At 46.8% G+C, this 20,578-nt stretch overlaps 1 protein-coding gene and 1 long non-coding RNA gene across 5 annotated transcripts in view; both read right to left on the reverse strand.

Moving 5' to 3' along the window:
• The window catches only part of LOC105470569 (protein tyrosine phosphatase receptor type E), a 181,586-nt gene that overhangs the window by 137,963 nt on the left and 23,045 nt on the right, over positions 1–20,578 (reverse strand). The window lies entirely within an intron of this gene.
• On the reverse strand, positions 10,593–18,974 carry LOC139356160 (uncharacterized). The gene is made up of 2 exons (XR_011607576.1): positions 15,758–18,974; positions 10,593–14,108 (listed from the first exon to the last, which is right to left on the reverse strand). It is a non-coding gene; the product is annotated as an uncharacterized lncRNA (long non-coding RNA).

A 20,578-nucleotide genomic window follows, 5' to 3' on the forward strand; every position in this document is an offset into this window, starting at 1 on the left:
TCCCACAACAGGCCATCTTCAAGCTGAAGACCCTGGCATGCTGGCACCATGGTTCAGTCCAGATCTGAAGGCTGCAGAACCGGTGAAGGTGTTGGTAAAACTCCTGGTCTGTGGCCAAAGGCCTGAGAACCAAGGGATGGATTGGGGGTGGGGTACTGGCCTAAGTCCTGGAGTCCAAAGGCTGACGAGCCTGGAATTGTCCAGCGTCAGGAGAGACAGGGTGTATCCCAGTTCCAGCAGACAGATCGACACAGTCACCTTTCCTGTTTTTGTCGTGTCTGGGTCCCCAGCAGATCGGATGTTGCCCACCCATACTGAGGGTGAACCCTCTCCACCTAATTCACTCAGGATCAAATGCTAACTTCCTCTGGAAGAACACACCCCAAAATACGCTACCAAGTTTTTAGGTATTCCTTAATCCAGTCAAGTTGACACCTCAAATGAACCATCACAATGTAGGTGACTGGCTAAAAAACTGTGGTACATCTGGACAATAAAATGTTATTCAGGGCTAAAAGGAAATGAGCTATCAACTCATGAAAAGCCTGGGAGGAATCTAAAATGCATATTATTAAGTGAAAGAAGCCAATCTGAAAAAGCTACATACTATGTGATTCCAACCACATGACATTCTGGAAAAGGTCAAACTATGGAGACAGTAAAAAAAATCAGTGGTTGCCAGGTTCACAGGGAGGGAGAAAAAATGGATGGATCACAGAGGATGCTTAGGGCAGTAAAACTATTCTCTATGACACGGCCATGGTGGACAGATACATGTCATATATCTGTCCAAATGCATAGAATGTACAACATCAAGAGTGAGTCCAAACACAGACTATTGACTCTGGGTGATGATGACATGTAGGATATTGAGAGTGGGGAGGCTCTGTGTGTGTAGGGTTAAGGGGCATAGGGGAAATCTCTCTACCTTCCACTCAATTTTGCTGTGCATTTAAAACTGCCCTAAAATAAAGTCTCTCTTAAACAAAAAAGGATGGGGTGATGGTGTTTGCACATCCCCAAGCTCAGGACCCTGTGCTGGTCTTCTGAGCCTAGGCTCACCCTTCCCCATCTGCTCTCCCGGGGGCCAATGGAGTGGCCCAACATACATCTAAGCATCCGTAGGGCCCAAAAGCTTCAGCAGCTCTTCACCCCTTCAAGGAGAAAACCCAAACCCTTGGGCATGGCATGGGGCATCCTTCACGGTGTGGATCCCATTTAGCTGATGGGCCTCTCCATCTCACTTCCCATGCTGTCACATGAGAAGGGATTTAATGGGGGTTGGCTCAACCCCTCTAAGTAGAGTTGACCAAGAAGTCCCACAACAGGCCTCAGTTTCCCCACTCCCTGACCTACTTCCCTGTACTCCAGAGACTCTGAACTTTGCCCATCATATGGGTCCAGGACAATGTCAGTTTAGCTTGTAGACTGAATTTTAAGTCCAGGATTTTTCTTGAGCTCATGTGCTCCAATCCAGATTCTTCCCATAAAAGAACACGACAGGTGATGCCCTGGCAACCTGCAGGTCCCTCGGGTGGTCATGATGTGGTCCAGGGAAAGGAGGCCTCCTATAACATATGGGAGAATAGCCAGGCACAGAAAAGGTAGGTAAGAGCATACCTTTTTAAGAGCATACCTTTTAAATGCTGTGAAAATTTGTCCAAAGACAAGGTAAAATGTCAGAGGCATCAGAGGATGTAAGCATTAAGAGATAAATAAAATGTAAACCCATAGGACAAACTTGAATTCTTTAGAATGAGAGACAGACTTCTAACACACAGCATAGGGGAGAATGGGCCTCGGGGTGTGGCAACACGTCAACACTATTGCCTAACAGTTGAAGAAGACCATCCAGGGGAGGTTTTCCTAGGCGAGGAGCTTTTGAATGCAGGTGAATCTGGCCCACTTTAGCCGCAGATACCTCTGAGAATTTTTATTTATTTTGTTTTAACATCTACACTTACTTAATTTTCCAAAACTAAAATATAACCTCTTTTCCAATCACTAAATAAATGTGATCACTGTATTATAAAAACAATTGAACAATGCACAACAGTATTTTTTTTTAAAAGTAAACTGCAGTGCTGTAACATTTTCGTGGCTGTCCCATGGCATAAACCCTTCTCTGTCTTCTCTGTGCCTATGCAATTTTACACCGATCACACTATACATGATATTTAAAAACATATAGCCTTTTTTTTTTTTTTTTCAGAGATCGGGTCTCATTCTGTCATCTAAGCTGGAGTGTAGTGGCACGATCATGGTGGCCTCACCCTCCTGAGCTCAAGGGATCCTCCTGCCTCAGCCTCCCCAGTGGCTAGGACAAAGGGCACAAGCCATCACATCTGGCTTTATTTTTTAGCAGAGCCAGGGTCTCGTGATGTTGCCCAGGTTGGTCTCGAACTCCTGGGCTCAAGTGATCCTCCCACCTCAGCCTCTCAGAGTGCTGGGATTATAGGCACAAGCTGCTGTGTTCTGTGATTCCTTGTTTCTTTTCTTCCTACTCCTCCCCTTTTCTGTACGCACTTTCACTCTAGGCCCCATGCAGTCTTTGTGACCTGCAGTGTGTCTGTGCACGCATTTGTCCCTGTACCTGCAATTACAGATGCGCAAGTGTGCACAGGTGCAATGTGCAAGTGCATCTTGCTCTTCTTTCTTACCGACGCAGGGTGGAAATCCCTCCCTGCCAGCCTGGGAGGTCTGATGAATACCTCCCAGGGGCTGCAGACTGCTCCATGATGCAGACGCAGAATCAATCTCTTTTCAACCTTTCCCTGTTGACAGGCCTTGCCATTATAAATTTAGTGTTTTATTTTTTGCCGCAATAAACATCCTTGTGCATATATCCTTACTTATTGGCCCTGAAATGAAGGCAGAGAGTTCTTTTTCTCCCTAGGCCCTTGAGCAGGATCGGCCACATAGTAGGTTATCAATATCAGTGAAATGGTATTATACACGAATAGTCATTCGTTCGCCAAGCATTTTGATGTGTGTTTTCTCTTTGTACTTGGGCCCTGCTGCAGAGTCACAAATGAAGTAAATAAATAATTTAATTTCATGTTTAAATTAAATAGAGGCATATATTTATTTTGAATTATTAGAGGATTCCAATGCATTTTATGCATTTATCCTTTAATGTAAATATGTAATAATTGGAAGAATTATAATTTCGTTTATACCACATTCTTTATCCTAGGAACAATCTTCCCAATGGAGAGTACAATGTCTCCACATCTTTGGGACACAGGATCAAGAAAATGAAAATCTCTTTGAAGTAGGATAAGGAAAGTGTAAAAAATAAAGCTTTTTGTTGTGGGTTTGCCCAGAATGTGCAAAGTTTGTGGAAGCTTTCTAAACTAGACATCTAACAATAGAAGCCCCCCAAGAGCAGCTCGACAACTTCATTTTGAAGGTCATCTGGTGACCTCCCTGAGTTGTTTCTGTCTCAGAATTGCAAAGGAAAGCAAATATATTTCTGGAATAACAGCGAGAAAAGAGAAGGCCCTCTTTCTCCTGTCAGCACTAAACTCTCTGCCTGATTCCCTCCTCACACACCTGCTGTTGAAGGAGCCCCATCCCCTTCCTGACTCTGAAAGGAAGATTCAGAAGAAGGAAGTCATGCAGCCTGCACCCCTTGCTGGCCTTAGCCAGAAACAAACTCCCAGGTGCTTCTCTGACAGGCACTTACTGACCCCACAGCATCTGACCTTCTTCTCCAGCCACCTCCTATGCTCTGCTGTCCTCCTCCTGGATCTGCTCCTGGCCCATATTCACCTCGAGGTGCCAGATGCAGCCACACACCAATGCCTCTCAGAGACCCACAGAGAGCTCCGTAGGGGATACTCCACAGAGTCATAGTAGGTCAAAGGCAGAACATCCTGAAAAGGTGATTTACAACCTTTTCCTCATGAGTACAATACGCACAACAAGAGGAGAACTCCATGATGTCAGTAACCCCACAGGAGTTAGCAATGATGAAGGATAAAACAGAGAATGCATTTCTGTGTCCATTTACCTCAGAACAAGCAGAGGAGGAGAGAAGGGTGATGAATCTTGAGGAGAAAAACATATCACTGAGAGAAAAACCAAATGACCTGTTGGCCCACCCTTTGGAGCCTTGAGAGGAAGAAAACCCTGCTCAGCCCAAACATCTCACACTCACAGGCCTCTCTGAATACCCTGAGGACATATGACCTACTTCCCTGAGAACATGTCATAACAGTGAGCTTTTGGATCACTGCCAAACCCCATTCCTGTGGAGGAAGGTGACACACACTCCATGCATCAGCTTCCTTTGAAGCATGGCATTCATTGTTTGTGACATTTGTTCTGAGACAGGGGCCTCCTCAAAGGAGAGCCCAGAGCACCAGCGAGACACAGGTGTCCATGGGCAAGGAGCCCAAAGTCTGGCTGGCATGTTGCCTCGGGCTTCAGGTATGAGGTCAGGCACAGACGCCATTTCTCCTCCACCTGCTTGCCCTGGAAGCTTCTCCACATTGAGTTGCCTGTTCCTCAAGTCACCCCTCTCACTCCCATTTATGCATGTTGCTACAGCAGCACAACTAAGCAGGGAATGATTTTAAAGACTGTCTAATCCCAGCTGCATACTCACTCTTTACTCCAATCACTTCAAAAACCAACTAGGTACTAGGCACTGCACTAAGCTCTGGATGTGCAGGGGAGGGGTGAAGAAGCTAGAGGGTCTTTCCTGAGGTCCAATGAAGGAGATAGGCTTATAAACAGATCCATGCGCTCCTGGCCCATGGCAGTCACAACCATCCACCCCTAGCCTTCTCTTCCTTTCCCCCATTACTTTGATAGAAGGTGCCACCATCCCCCCAGCTGCCCAGCCCACTGGGGGTCATTCTAGATGCCGCCCTCTTTTTCCCCACACATCTAAAGAACACTCACTGATTCCTGATCTTCAGCCTTTCTGAAAATGTGTGGCATCTGCCCACTCTCTCCATCTCATTGCCACCTACCTAATGTTATGCCACTATCTTCTTTCACTGCAACAATCCCCTAGCTAGTCTCTTGTTTCCAATCTTGCACCTATACCAGCCTGTTATCCACATGGAGCCAGAGAGATCTTTCAAATACACAGCTCCATTTGTCACTCTCCTGCTCCATCTCCTCAAATGACCTTCTACTATGTGCAAACTCCTTGTAGGGCCTTGACGATCCAGTTTCTGCCTACGTTTCTAACCTCACTGAGCTATCCATCCATCTGTCCATCCATCCATCCCTTTATCCATCTATCCATCCACCCACTTATCCATCCATCCATCCATCCACCCACCCATCCGCTTATCCATCCATCCATCCATCCATCCATCCATCCATCCATCCATCCATCCATCTATCCATCCATCCATGTATCCATCCGTCCATCCATCCATCCATCCACTTATCCATGCATGCATCCATCCATTCATCCATCCATCCACCCATCCATCCATCCATCCATCCACATATCCATCCATCTGTCCATCATCCATATATTCATCCACCCACCCACCATTTAGCCATTCAATCAATATTTATCAAGTACCTCCCAGAGGTGCTCATCCATCCCTGACTATCATGCTGCATGTGACACAACAGCTGTGGTCTTACTCTTAATTCTCACTCCCACTTTATACCCCAGTTCTGGTCCCCGGATTCTTATCAGGCCCTCTGTGCAGTAACATTCCCTGGACTTCAGCCCTTCGAGCAGCAGGACCATGATTTGCTGCCACTCTCCACCCTGGCCCAAAGTCAAAGCTTGGCCATTGGCTGACTCACATTCCTGACAGGAGTAACTTTGTGTGCCCTTAGGTTCTGCCATGCACGAATGCCCCACTTGTTGGGACAGCCCTATTGCTTCTTATTAGACTTCCCAGCCCCTTAATGCCTGTAGGAACTACTTCCTCCTCCTTCCACCCAGAGTCCACAGCCAAATCAACCCACACACACTCATACACCATGCCCAATACTGCCACCCCAGCAGTGGGCACGGTCACTCCTGTCTGCCTATCCAGCTCGTGAGGAACAGGTTTCCCTAGCTCTGTTCTAAGACTAGCAAATGTGAGGCTGCGAAGGCCTGGAATTAAGAGAGTTTGGAGAAGACCAACAAAATCCCCTTGGGAAGTGCTGACCAACTGCAGAATAAAATGGCTGAGTCTCTCCAATGCCATCTGCCTGAGCACATGAAATCAGAGTCACCTCAGCTGCCCTGGAAGCCTGAGTATTCCAGGCAGCAGGACATCTGGGGCTTGGGGCGTTGGTGGGTGGAGCTTCCCTGTGACCACCCCATTGTCTCACTGTGGGTGGGATCTTCACCGACCTTCCTTCAACCTAGACTCAGAGGCAGTCCAGAAGGTCCCAGCAGGTAGCCGTCTCCCTCCTGCATGGGAGAAAATGACGGGAAAGTTCTCACATGCACAAAGAACCGCAGGAACTCATGGAGCCCCAGTGCCCTCCAGGCTGGTGGCAGAGACACTCTAGGAGAGGATTAGCAACCTATTCCTCCACACAAGGGTTACAGGGAGTGGGAGAGACTGGCAGCCAGGCAAGTCTGGGCGTTCCTTATAAAAATTTAAAAAATCATCTTGAAACAGTCCAGATATTTAGAGATGAACAAATACCACTGTGATGCTCAGAAAAACAAATTTATGAAAAGTTGTTATTGACATGAGCACTTTTTACTCTGAACTACACATTTAGGGATGATTTCCTCAAATGACCTCTAGAGTTTAAATGGTCTTACTGTTTTCATTAGACAGGATGTGTGGATGTCTGGCAGAGCTGGGAAGAGAAGAATCAAACATGAAAAAAATGTTGGTGTTTCCATCAGATCAAAGAGATAAGAAAGTCACGGGTTTCCTGGCCCATGTGATTAAAATTGCTTCTGAGTCTCGACAGTGCCATGGTTTTATGATGACAGATGCGGCCCTGAAATTCCTGCTCTTGTGTGAGTTTTTAAAATTGTGGTAATGTACACGTAAAATGAAATTGACCATTTCGACCCTTTTTGAGTGTGCAGTTCAGGGGCATTCAGTGCATTCACACTGTTATACAGCCATCATCACTAGTCAGTCCCAGTACTTCTTCCTCTTCCCAAACTGAAACTCTGTCCCTCTTAAACATAACACTCCATCCCTCTCTCTCCAGCCCCTGACACCCACCATTCAACTTTCTGTCTCTGCAAATTTGACTACTCTAGGAACCTCATGTGAGTGGAATCATATAGTATTTATCTGTGTGTGACTGGCTTATTCCATTCAGTATGTCTTCCACATTCATCCGTGTTGCGGCAAATGAGAGGAGCTGCTTCCTTTTTATGACTGAGTAGCATTCCATTGCATGTATGATCACATTTTGGTTATTCATTCATCCCTTGATGGACATTGTGCATGATTTGGTTTTTAACATAAAGACAAAGGATCAAGTTGAGTGCCCACAAAGGCATACCTTTGTTGGTTGATTTGCTTTTTAAATCAAGGATGTTGTATAATTTAAAGAAAAACACATTTAAAATTTTTCATTTTAGACAGGTTGATGCACAGCACCCAAACTTCTGATCGCCTTTCCTCAACATTCTTCCGTTTCTGATTAGAGCCTCAGTTTGCTAGCAGATGGAACCAGATTCCTTGGTTCCCTGTGCTTAAACCATCTTCCTGGATATCATAGCTCTCCTTCTCTTTCTTTCATTCTCATTTCTCTGACATGGTGGTCTTCAGCTTCCTTCCATGGCAAGTGACACTCGAAATGCTCTGGATTGGACTATAGGGGGCTTGGCCTGCATTTCAGGGGAGGCTGACCTTTTTTTTTTTTTTTTTTTCTGTGAGATAAAAAGACATTCAGCTCTGCAGACAAACATCAATATTTTGCCTGGTTTCTTTGCCTTTTCCATTACTGGTGACACAGTCTGGGCCACACTGATGAGATCAAAGGTTGCCCAACTTCTCACTGGTGGCGCTGCATTCGGCCCAACCCTCACCTGTCCCCTACTCTGCAAATCAGAATAAGGGCTTCCAGGCTTGTGGCCACAAACCAAGGAATCCTGGATGTAGAGATAGAGCCAACAGGAGCGTCAATGGGTCTTTAGTGAGATGGAAGGGGTGGGAGTTGTATTGTAGAAAGAACAGGGGAATGGAGATCTGGAAGTAAAGAAATAAACATTCTTGGTTATTTCTTTCATCAATCAAGGTGGAAAATTGGCTGTCCAGAAACCAAGTGCAGCTAGGAAATGGCTCCTATTTAGCTTACTTGTGTAAGATTTGTTTACATTCATTGTTTATATTTTTAAATTGTAGCATTTCACACAAAAATCTAGATGCTCAGCTTCTCTTGAAAAATCAGATGTGCTCCTGTGAGCCCACAGCGGGCTGAGCCTGAGAAGGGCACCCCTGTGGTCGGGATAGGTGTTGCTCCCCTCGGCTCAGGCCCACCTGGCTCCCCCGGCTCATGTATGATGACACCTGCATGACTCTTGCATTTGTGACACCTCCTGGGGCTACTGTGTCAGGGCCCAGAACAGAATGGACCCTCAGTAAATAGGTGTTGCTCCCACAATTGCTAAATGGTGGCTGTTCAGCAATGCCAACATGGGGAAGGAGTAGGCAGAGGGGAAGTTTAATCTGAAGTTCTCTATTCTAACATTTGGAGAAACAGCCCTGCGAGCCCAGTGGCACTGACCTTGACCTCAGATGCCACAGGGTCTCCACCTTCCACCAGGCAGGGGAGACTCACTCCACTGCTCTTCCCCATCCCAGGCGGCCTGCACGTGGTTAGCACATCGTTCTCCAGGACACAGCACATCTGGGACAAGACCCTGCCCTGCCAGCTTGGTGCCTCCCACTCTGCTTGCCGTTCTGCTCTGTATGGACTCACTGGGGGAACCTTTCGTGTCTTCATTCCCCAAGCATTTTCTGGGCACTCCCTGCCTGAGTGCACTGAAGGTACAGATGAGAAGGTACAACTCTGCCTGCAGGAAAGTCACAGTCTCCTAGGGGACACAGACAAGTGAACTGGGTCATCGCACCTTGGGACGAGTGTCAAGGCAGACAACAGGCAGCTGGGTGCAATGATGTAAGCCTGTAATCCCTACTACTCGGGAGGCTGAGGTGAGAGGATAGCTTGAGCCTGTGAGTTCAAGGCTAGCTTGGGCAACAGAGCAAGACCCTGTCTCAAGAAACGGTGGACAATAGGCCTAGCACTTTACTCTGTCTCCTGACACTAAGACATCCATCTGGGACTCAGCTGTGTGTTCAGTGCCTGGCACTAAGCCTGCCCAGCAGCAGAGGTGCAGCAACACCTGATGAAGGAAGGAATGTGCTGGGTGCAGGGGAAGTAGAGGGACTCTGCCACTGCAGGACAGAAAAGAAGTGCCTGGGGGCTTCCCAGAGGAAGGAAACTTGAATGAGAGGTGGATACAGGGGAGCAGCCTGGTGCACAGGTGCAGTCCATCAGGAAGGTTGTGAGCGTGCAAAGCCTCAAGGATGGTGGGATGTGAGGTATCCCAGGTTGGCCGGGCTCTTGTAGAACCCTTGTTCACTGGGCTAGGCAGACTGGATTACTGCATGAGGGAGATGCTTCCGGGGTGTTTATTCAAGGAAATGCCAAAGTCAGAGCGGAGTTTTTAGAGAAAGGTCCTGGGATGGGTGTATAGGATGGGCATGAACCTTGGCTGGGTAAGGCTGTCAGCCACCTCAGGCAGCTGGCATCCTCTTGCCTCTTTCTGTCTCCTGCCTCCCCCTGCTCACTTCTGCCTGCACCTCCCCATACCTGCCTGCACCTGCCCACACCTGGCTCCTCTTATCTCCTCTTGCCTTCTCCTGCCTCTACCTGCCTCCACCTGCCCACATCTGTCTGTACCTGCCCGCACCTGCCTCTTCTTGTCTATTCCTGCCTCCACCTGCCTCCACCTGCCCACATCTTCCTGCACCTGCCCTCACCTGCTTCCTCCTGTCTCCTCCTGCCTCCACCTGCCCCTACCGGCCCACATCTGCCTGCATCTGCCCTCACCTGCTTCCTCCTGTCTCCTCCTGCCTCCACCTGCCCACATCTTCCTGCACCTGCGCTCACCTGCCTCCTCCTGTCTCCTCCTGCCTCCACCTGCCTCTACCGGCCCACATCTGCCTGCACCTGCCCACACCTGCTTCCTCCTGTCTCCTCCTGCCTCCACCTGCCCCTACCGGCCCACATCTGCCTGCACCTGCCCTCACCTGCTTCCTCCTGTCTCCTCCTGCCTCCACCTGCCCACATCTTCCTGCACCTGCGCTCACCTGCCTCCTCCTGTCTCCTCCTGCCTCCACCTGCCCACATCTTCCTGCACCTGCCCTCACCTGCTTCCTCCTGTCTCCTCCTGCCTCCACCTGCCTCCACCTGCCCACATCTGCCTGCACCTGCCCACACCTGCCTCCTCCTGTCTCCTCCTGCCTCCACCTGCCTCTACCGGCCCACATCTGCCTGCACCTGCCCACACCTGCCTCCTCCTGCCTCTCCTTTCAGAGTCTATCTCTTCCTTCTGTTCATCTTGGCCCGGCTTTTTCTGGGCTCCTTGTGTTGCTCTTTCAATTTCTGTGTATCAGAACTAGACTGGAACATGGTTTTCTCCATGTATCCTCCAGCACAACTGCACCCAACTGACCCTTCAACGATTTGTGCCCAAATTGCTAATGACAGTGAAGAATCCTGTGTTTGGGCCTCTGGCTTGTTTTTATTCTGGAATAACTAGACTTAAAATGTGAGATCCCTGTTTGAAAAGTCACATGCTGCATTCATCTTCCAAAGATGAAACCTAACATGCACTCGTGTTTGCTACAGCAGAAGGGGAAGTTTTAAAAGTAAAGCATATGAAAAACCAGAGGCTTCCAAGATGAATTCTTTAACTGCTGGAATGATTCCCTTTTATTAGTAAGAAGAAAAATTTCTCAAGTCATGTTACTGAAAAAGCTATAGCATGAACCACAAATGATTTCACTTGCTGAAACATCTGGAAAAGGATTTCAATGGCATGTTATGCTCTTTAAATGTAATGAATGATGAGGATTAGCTCATATTATTTGTTCAGAAAGGCATTCATAAAATTTTGTTCAAAGGGAGGGAAAAGGGTATCCGTAGTGGCCAGCTTTGCATGCTAGGTTCCTTGCGCTCTTCAGCAAAGATCTGGGAACACATATCCAAATTTACTCCAACGCAGAGTGCCCTGGGATTGTCAGGGTCGAGGCAGGGTCAAAGAAGAGAGACCTGGGTCCTGAGGATGAAGATACTGCCTCCTGGAAATCTCTGCTCTAAGAAAGGTGACTGGCACTGCTGCTATTTTACCAATTCCAGGTGGTTACAATACCATTGATACTAATTTTATCAATGTACACACTCCCTATCTGTAGCAAAAGAAACATATATTAAGAAGTAATATTGATGGGAAATATGCCTTAAAGCTATAAAAAGTAGTATCAATTCTAAACATGTTTTGAATTGAAGAAAATGCAAACTTATTTTTCAAAAAACATCAATTTTTGTTTATTCTGTTTCCCGAAAATTGCCCAAGCTAGGCTTGAATTCACAGGCTCAAGCGATCCTCCCACCTCAGCCTCCTAAGTAGCAGGAATCACAGGCTCACACCACTGCACCCAGCTGCCTGTTGCTTGCCCTGACACTCGTCCCAAGGTGCTGGGACCACCCCACCCTGTCTGCTCACTTATCTGTGTCTCCTAGGAGACTATGACTTTTTTTCTAATTGTTGACTCTATTCAACAATTAGAGTCCTGACTGATCAGTGAGAGCTCCCCGATTACAAACAAGGAGTGTTTCAGTGACACAGCACACTCCCCCTAATTAAGGGGCTGCTATGCTGGCTCCTTCACGAGTATCTCATTCAGAGATCTTTTTCATTTCTGTCGACTCCCTTCACAGGAAAGAAACTGGGTCCCCAGAGTACACAAGAGATTGTCCACACAGTCGTGGCAGCACTTGGCAAGAGGCTAGCTCTCCTGTGACCCTTAAGCCGCATCACACCCCAACCGACTGCCACCCTGAAATACAGGGGAATACACATTTTCCTTCTTTCCTTTTCTAAAAAATGTGAGAGAGTGTTACCTACTTGAATTATTCTTACACATTTATTAATATATCTGGGTCACAGGCCACAGAGTTTACACACATGCATGTACCCACACACACAGGCCTTACAAGTAGCTTATTTTATTTTTATTTTTTTGAGACAGAGTCTCGCTCTGCCACCCAGGCTTGAGAGCAGTGGGGTGATCTCAACTCACTGCAACCTCAGCCTCCAGGGTTCAAGTGATCCTCCCACCTCAGCCTCCCAAGTAGCTGGAATTACAGGCATGTGCCACCACGCCCATCTAATTTTTGTACTTTTATTAGAGATGGGGTTTCACCATGTTGGCCAGGTTGGTCTCAGACTCCTGACCTCAAGTGATCTGCGTGCCTTGACCTTCTAAAGTGCTGGGATTACAAGCATGAGCCACCACGCCCAGCCACAAATAGCTTATTTTAAAAAAAGCACAAGCAAGAAAATTCCCCCTTTTCCCTACTGAGGTATTGATTCTACCTGGATCAGAAACAGCCCTGAGGCCTCTGTTTCTTCACGTGTAAAACGCCATCCCTGGTGTGGGGAATCACTAGAACCTCCTTCCAACTCAGAAAATGCAGGATTCTTATTATCAATTCCACTCGTGGTTTAATTTGGGCAAATGTGGAGTTGCAAATCACCTGATTTTCAACAATTCCAATATGAGTGGATGGTACAGAGTACTGGAGAGGAATTTTAATCAAGTGACTCATGAAGAGGTGCCCTTTTTTTCTTCCTAGGGGAGGACGAGATGCAGATTTATAAAAAAGCATCATCATGTGAATAAATACAAGTTAAGCCACATTCTTGAAGCCTTGATGCCATTAATAAATGATGCAGCTAGGTAGGTCACTGGCGTCGACACCGTCAGCTTGCATTTATTTATTGTCCAGGCATTTTCAGGAGTAAAAAAAATCTCAGAGTTAGGTCTTCAGGGAATGGCTTTGCCTATGGAGCGAGAAGGACTGAGATTGGGGGTGTTGTAGAGTCTCAGATGTCAACATCCGTACTGATTCCCAGACAGGCCACCTGCACTGCAGCAAGAGTCATTAATAAGGTCCTTCAGAGAACAACAGCAACAAACAGCCATGTTGAAATGAAATTAGAATAAGAAATCCTCAGCTAACTGCCAACTAGACCATCCTCCAGGGGACGATGGTACTAAATATTAAGCGAGTCAGGATGGGAGGTTCTGGGTCGGGGTGGGGGGGGTGGCGGTCACAACGTCCATGAGGCCCAGGTTTCAGTCTCTTCAATAGAGTTACTAACGTTAGAATAATTCATGACATCTCTCAGCGCCCCCCCACCCCCAGATTCCCTGTAACATGGGACAACACTTCCCTTATGGGATTACTGCAAGGGGGAAGCTAGGGATGCTGGAAGGCTTCGTAGATTCTAGAGTCAGACTCTCTAGAGCCAGAAGAGCCCAGGGCACCACTTTCTACTCCTATCTGAAGACCCCTGTGGAGTGGGCTGTCACTTCCAGACAGAAGCAGGTTGAGGCCCTGGGAATTCTGTGTCAGAAAGAAAGGCAAGGACCAGCAGTCCAGGCAAGCCCAGACATAGCAAATACATACTATTAATTAATACCATAACATCTATAACATAAACAGCTCAAATTATGTCAAGTTTCAAAATAAGTTTTTATTTAAAAATCCAGCCCCTAAATCCATACCCATTTATGAAACATGACATAAGCTTTGCTGTGGGGTTGCCTCTCCCACGCTGTGGTGAATGAGGTTTGTAGTTATTGGTTTTGTCTTTTTAAAGTATGAGATAGAAAACGGCACTGTCCCCTTTACAAGATGACATCAACCCCTGGGATATCTTCCAAATGGAGGGTGACTTCCAGATTTTAGTAAGGAACGAAAGTTGCATCCCATTTGATGAAGGAAGGGCTGGGCCACAGCTTGGAGACTGCAGAGAGGGTTTTCCCTCTGCAGAATGCTTCGTCGTGAAAGGAGAGTGCATCTCAGAAGCTGCAAGCCTGAGCTCAGAGGCAACCGTCACCTGCACATTAGGAAGGCACCTGGGGTGAGATCAGAGGGAAGAAAGCCTCAATGGCAGACCCAGAGAAATATCTATCTATTTGCTTCACAGTTACAGGAAGGAATCATGCAGCTCTGAGGCTTAGTCTAAATGTTTGGCCCCTTTGTCTCACCCCTTCCAGAAGCTTCTACCTTATGATGGACTTGAGGTGGAGGGGTCCCTGGGAATGTCTGGGTTTGTAGCAGTGCTTGACATGCCTGGGCACTAAGGGGACATGGCAGCCCTCAGGGAGGGGCTGTTCAGAGACTGATGCCCCCAGCACAACCCTGGGAGGGAACCGGAAGTGTCATCAAGCCAGAGTGCTCCTCAGAACAGGTCAGAGAAGGTGCCCTCAGCTGGAGATGGGGTCCAACCAGGGAGATGAGAGGCTCCCCGGGGGAAGAAAGGGGAGCAAAGGATGGAGTTGCAGGGCCCAGATGCCGCTCAGGCTGGGAGGAGCTGAGTCACAAACAGCTGTCCACAGAGTGGCCAGCTGCGTGGAGACACAGTGGATGTCCATCACCAGGCTGGGAAAGGACAAGAAGGATCCGTTGCCCCTGGTAATGGGATTCAAGCCTGGGACGTGGGTTGGGCTGAAATGATCTCACACGCCCACCAGCGCTAGAGCCTGAGATGCCCCGGGGTTGATTTTGGTCACAAAAGCTCTGCTTACTCCTGGCACAACTGCATCCTGCCTCCAGCAAAGGCCACATTTGCACCACGGGAGCTGGGAGCCCCAGCAGCCTGGGCAGTGGGAGGGGGCTAAGGAAGGAGTAGGGTGGAGCCCAGAGCCCACACCGCACCCGACAGACTCAGAGGGGACTGCTGGGGGAGACAGCACTGTCAGTCACGCGTCCCGGTGCCAGCCTCTCCATGGAAACGGGAGGAGAAGGGCAAACACAGATGGGACCACCTGCTAAGAAAAGGGTTTTGCAAATGCCGCAGAGGTACGTAGAGGCAGGGACAGGGATGGAGGAGGAGAGAGGGGGCTGTGCTCATAGTGGGGGCCCCAAACGTTGGCAGCCCTTTCTTCACGGGCCTAAAAAAGGAGGCTCCCAGGGGGCGCTGCCCTGAGAGCTGGAGCCTGAAGGGAACCCACCTCCTGAGGCTGAGGCTCACGGATGACCACCGTCCGATGGCTAGAAGGGTCATTCCTTCCTTCCAGAAAGTTCCCACGCACCTATGCTGACCACCTCCCCGGTGTAGACAATGTCCAGAGCCCCTAGGCCCAGAGTGGGGAAGGCTCGGCCCCTGCTTCCCAGCGCTCCACAATCTCAGCAGAGCAGGCCAGTGGGGTGGGGCGGAGCTTCTCCTCCTTCCCCACGGAAAGGAGCATGGGGTTGAGGGCTGGGAGACTGGATTCTAACTTCCTGTCCAGTGTCCACGTGTCCAGTGTCGAAGCCCCATCATCCCCCAAAGACATGACTCATCCTTGGGGATGAATGCGGCATTCTGGGAAACTCAAGCCATCACCAAGCTTTCTATGAAGTATTTAGATTTTCCAATGTAGAGAGGTAACCCAGCTCAATTTGAGGAGAGCATCTTATTTACCGAAAGGCAGATCTCAAAGGCATGTCCCAAAAGACAGGGAGTCTGACTCTCTCTTCAAAGCAAATACATATTCTAACACATGAAGGACAAGAATATCACCTTAATACAACAAGGTTCACATTCAGGCTCTCAATGGTGAAGCAATACAGTGCACACCAGTGAGGTGCAAACTCCTCTGCAGACACGGCTGGTGCTCTGCAACCTCAGTGAACACCCCTACAGTGCAAAGAAAACAGGGAAATCAAACTTCATCGTTTTTTTTTTTTCAAGATTGTCCTCTGCAAAGAACCTTCATTTCAGAAACCCAAAAGTTTTCAAACCAACTGTGAGAAAGAAAGATGAGTGAGTTCCAATCACCGGAGTTGTGTGTGTGTGTGTGTGCGCGCACGTGTGGGGGCGGGGAGGGGGATAACGTATGTTTACAGGAAGTTGTTTAGCAAGCATCTGTGCTTCATAGATTACAAAGTATTTTCTTCGATATGACTTCATTAAATCTCAAATTAGGATTATCATGCCCATGAGGAAAATCAAGGTTTAAGGAAACCATGGGACTGGCTTCCCAAACTGGCCCAGCCTGGAGGGGTAGGGGCCTGGAAAGAGAAAATTCAACCCAGACCTTCTAACTCCAAACTCCAAGCTCTTCCACCCTGCCACCTGGGGTGGATTTGTCAATCCCAGCTAAGCGAGGTCACCCCGAACAACTGCATGGAGGAGAATAATGACGTATGTTTAGCATAACTTTCTCTGTTAAATGCCAGGGAGCCTTTGATACATTCTTGATATTGTAATTAAATAGCTTTTTAATATTAATTTGTGATTATGTTTGCAAGGAAAGTCCTAGGAAACTTAAAATATGTTATACATCTGAGCACATTTTTATCACACATCAGAATTCTCGCGGAGTTTAATTGGGCCCGTGGTGTAAACAGTTCCTCATTTTCATCCAGAACGCGTGGCATGCTGTTATGTTTTCAGGAAAGAGAAAATTATCTTAATTTATGTAAAGAGTATTCCTAAAGATATGTATAATGTAGTCCACGAGGATAAAACACCAAATGTGTAAATATCACAAAATCATCTCAGCACATATTGTCTCTGAAATGGAAACAACTTTCTTTGCTGCAAACAGTCACTCAGGAGAGCCTTGAATTTTGTCATTTTGCTGTTTATGTGTGTACGGAGGGGGTGGTAGGCAGAATCCAAAAATGTCCCCCAAGATTTCCAGTCCTGTTCTTTTCCATCAAACAGTAATCCCGGTACCGTTGTGAAGGGACTTTGCAGATGGATTATGTTTGCTAAACGGCTGACTGTAAGTAGGGAGATTATCCTGGATCACCGGGTGCACCGTGTGTTACCACATGAGCCCTTAAAGGCAGATGAGGAGCAGGAGAGCCAGAGAGATGAGGGAGAAGGGGGGTCAGAGAGACTGGGAACACATGGTTGGCTTTGAAGATGGAGGAAGGAGCCACCTGCTAAGGCATCGGGACAGCCTCTAGCTCTGAGGACCTCCCCCAGTCCACAGCCTGCGTGGAAGCTGAGATCTTAGTCCCACAACCTCAAGGAACTGCATTCTGCCACCACCTGAATGAGTTTGGGAGTGAATTCATCCTGAGCCTCTGGAAAGGCACATGACCCTGCAGCCCGTCGACTTCGTCAAGTGAGACGATGAGCAGAGAAGCAGCTGGGTAGACCAGGCCCAGGCTTCTCTGAGGGTGAGCCACTGAGTGCGTGGTACTCTGTCACTGCTGCATGAGGAATCTGAGCAGGGAGTGGAGTGTGGGAGGGTGGTTCGAGCACAGGTTCAAGCTGCAAAAGAGCACACGTGCCCTTCTCCACGCTCCTGTCTTTGTCGCTGCAGGGAAAGCAGAGTAAAAAACCGCAGCTGCAATGAGGGGCCTGCTTGCCACGTGCAAAAGGCCGGAAGGAAACTCCATGCGGCCCTTCTTTGTCACTGTTCTTATCATTCCACCTGTGTATGTCTTCATTTCCCCGGAAGAACTGTACACATATGGAGGGGAACCATCTTTTTTTATAGCTCCTATACTCCAAAACATAAGCACATAACACAAGTTTGCATATATTTGGCCACAAAAGGCCAAATACAAAATGTAGGACATTCATTTATCGATAAAGCTCATTCTAAAACAGTAATATTAATAATTCACACATGGCAGAGTTCTTCAACGCGGCATGTTAATTTTCTTTTTTTTTTTTTTTTTTTTTTGAGACGGAGTCTCGCTCTGTCGCCCAGGCTGGAGTGCAGTGGCGCGATCTCGGCTCACTGCAAGCTCCGCCTCCCGGGTTCCCGCCATTCTCCTGCCTCAGCCTCCCGAGTAGCTGGGACTACAGGCGCTGCCACCACGCCTGGCTAAGTTTTTGAATTTTTTTTTAGTAGAAACAGGGTTTCACCGTGTTAGCCAGGATGGTCTCGATCTCCTGACCTCGTGATCCGCCCATCTCGGCCTCCCAAAGTGCTGGGATTACAGGCGTAAGCCACCGCGCCCGGCCTGTTAATTTTCGATATAGACTTTGCATGTAATATTCTTTGTCAATGTTTTTTTCTTTTTGATGGGAGGAGGACAATGGTAAGTTGAATTCAAATACAAATAATACAGAACCACTTTAAGTGCCCTAAATTTCTTTTTATATTCCTTAATAGAAGAACTACACAATAAAATTAATATATTCATCATAAATGAGCTTTATGGTTCCAAGAAACATTAACCATTGAAGACGGTATTGAAACTTGACTCAAAGAATGAGTGACGACTAAGTCAAAACTTAGCCGACCATATAAAAGGGTCCACAAAAGGCTTTAAAAAATATCCCAAATAGTTAAAAAACATTTTTGCTAGGAGATGAGTCCCTACTGGGAAACTGATGAAAAAACAGAGATTAAGGCAGAAAAATATCCCAAGCCCATGGTGGTGTGGAGATAAACAATAATAAAATGTGCATGATAAGTGATGATAAAATACACACTCAGACTTTTGTCCTGCATTAAGAAAAAACTCCTAATTCCTAAGGTGGAGTGGGGTCATTTTTCTGGAATACGCTAGTTCACATTTTCCCCACAACCTAGGATTCCTTCCATTTGGGTAAAGATGCAAAGAGGGCGGTAGAGTTTCAGAAATCAGCATAGAGAAATGGCTTGCGGCTCCTGGGAAGGCGGCAGAGGGAATGACCAACTTGACGGTGACATTTGGAAATCCCTCTTCATATACGAAAAACAGAAAGAAAAAGAAAGAAAGAGAGAGAGAGAGAGAGAAAGAGAAAGAAAGAAAGAAAGAAAGAAAGAAAGAAAGAAAGAAAGAAAGAAAGAAAGAAAGGAAGGAAGGAAGGAAGGAAGGAAGGAAGGAAGGAAGGAAGGAAGGAAGGAAGGAAGGAAGGAAGGAAGGAAGGAAGGAAGGAAGGAAGGAAGGAAGGAAGGAAGGAAGGAAGGGAAAAGGAAAGGAAGAAAGAAAGAAAGAAAGAAAAAGAAAGAAAGAAAGAAAGAAAGAAAGAGAAAGAAAGAAAGAAAGAAAGAAAAAGAAAGAAAGAAAGAAAAGAAAAGAAAGAGAGAAAGGAAAGAAAGAAAAGAAAGAAAGAAAGAAAAAGAAAGAAAGAAAGAAAGAAAGAAAGAAAGAAAGAAAGAAAGAAAGAAAGAAAGAAAGAAAGAAAGAAATGGGGTGAGAAATATTCTATCACAGGCCAGCTTCTGCCTTGAGGCAGACTTTCAGCAAAGTAGACGTGTCATGAGAAAATGCAAAAATGTAAAGAACATTTTAAAGTCAGTGTGTCTTTCAAAGGTTCTTAATCTTTTTTTGAACATGAATCCTTTGGGCCACTTGGGGAACTTATCATCAGAATAATGCTTTTAATTGCATACAATAAAATATGTAGCATTTACAACACAATTTTAAAAATAAGCAAAAGGTTTGAACACATACTATTAAAGGAGATAAACAACTTTATATACAAATAAGGGCCTGAAAAGATACTGAACACTGTGAGTCACTAGGGAAATGCAAATTTAAACTGACATGAAATACTACTACTCACCTATAAGGATGGCAAAAACTTACAAAGGAAAAAATAACTGGCAGGCTGGGCGCAGTGGCTCATGCCTGTAATCCCAGCACTTTGGAAGGCTGAGGCTGGTGGACCACGAGGTCAGGAGATTGAGACCATTCTGACCAACGTGGTGAAACTCCGTCCCTACTAAAAGTAGAAAAATTAGCTGAGCATAGTGGCACGTGCTTGTAATCCCAGCCACTTGGGAGGCTGAGGCAGGAGAATCGCTTGAACCCAGGAGGCTGAGGTTGCAGTGAGCCGAGATTGCGCCACTGCACTCCAGCCTGGAGACAGAGTAAGACTTCTTCTCAAAAAAAAATTAAAAAAAAGAAATAAATTAAAAAAAAAAATAACTGGCAATAGCAAATGTTGGCAAAGATGCAGAGCAACTGCTGGTGGAAAAGCAAATGGTGAACCCATGACAGAAAGTAGTTGGGAAGTTTCTTATAAAGTTAAACACACGTAGCATGTGAGCCAGCCATCCCGTCCTATCTACTTATCCATATGAAATGAAAACCTAGGTTTACTCAAAACCCTACATGCATATGTTACAGCCATTTTATTCATTAAGTGCCCCAAACTGAAGACAACCCAAATGTCCCCCAACTGGAGATGGATAAACAAACTGTGCTACATGCATACAACAGAATGCTACTCAGCCATAAAATGGAATGAACTATTGATACACACAAGGCTGTTTCTTAAATCCATGTGCTAAGTGAAAGAAGCCAGACTCAAAAGGCTATAAATAATTCCATATATATTACATTCCAGAAAAGGCAAAATTACAAAGATGGAGAACAGATCAGTGGATACCAGGGCTAGGGGTGGGCTTACAGGGTCTGACATAAAGGTGCACGATGACAG

The sequence above is a fragment of the Macaca nemestrina genome, chromosome 9 (genome assembly GCF_043159975.1).
Source record: "Macaca nemestrina isolate mMacNem1 chromosome 9, mMacNem.hap1, whole genome shotgun sequence".
NCBI classification, from domain to species: Eukaryota; Metazoa; Chordata; class Mammalia; order Primates; family Cercopithecidae; genus Macaca; species Macaca nemestrina.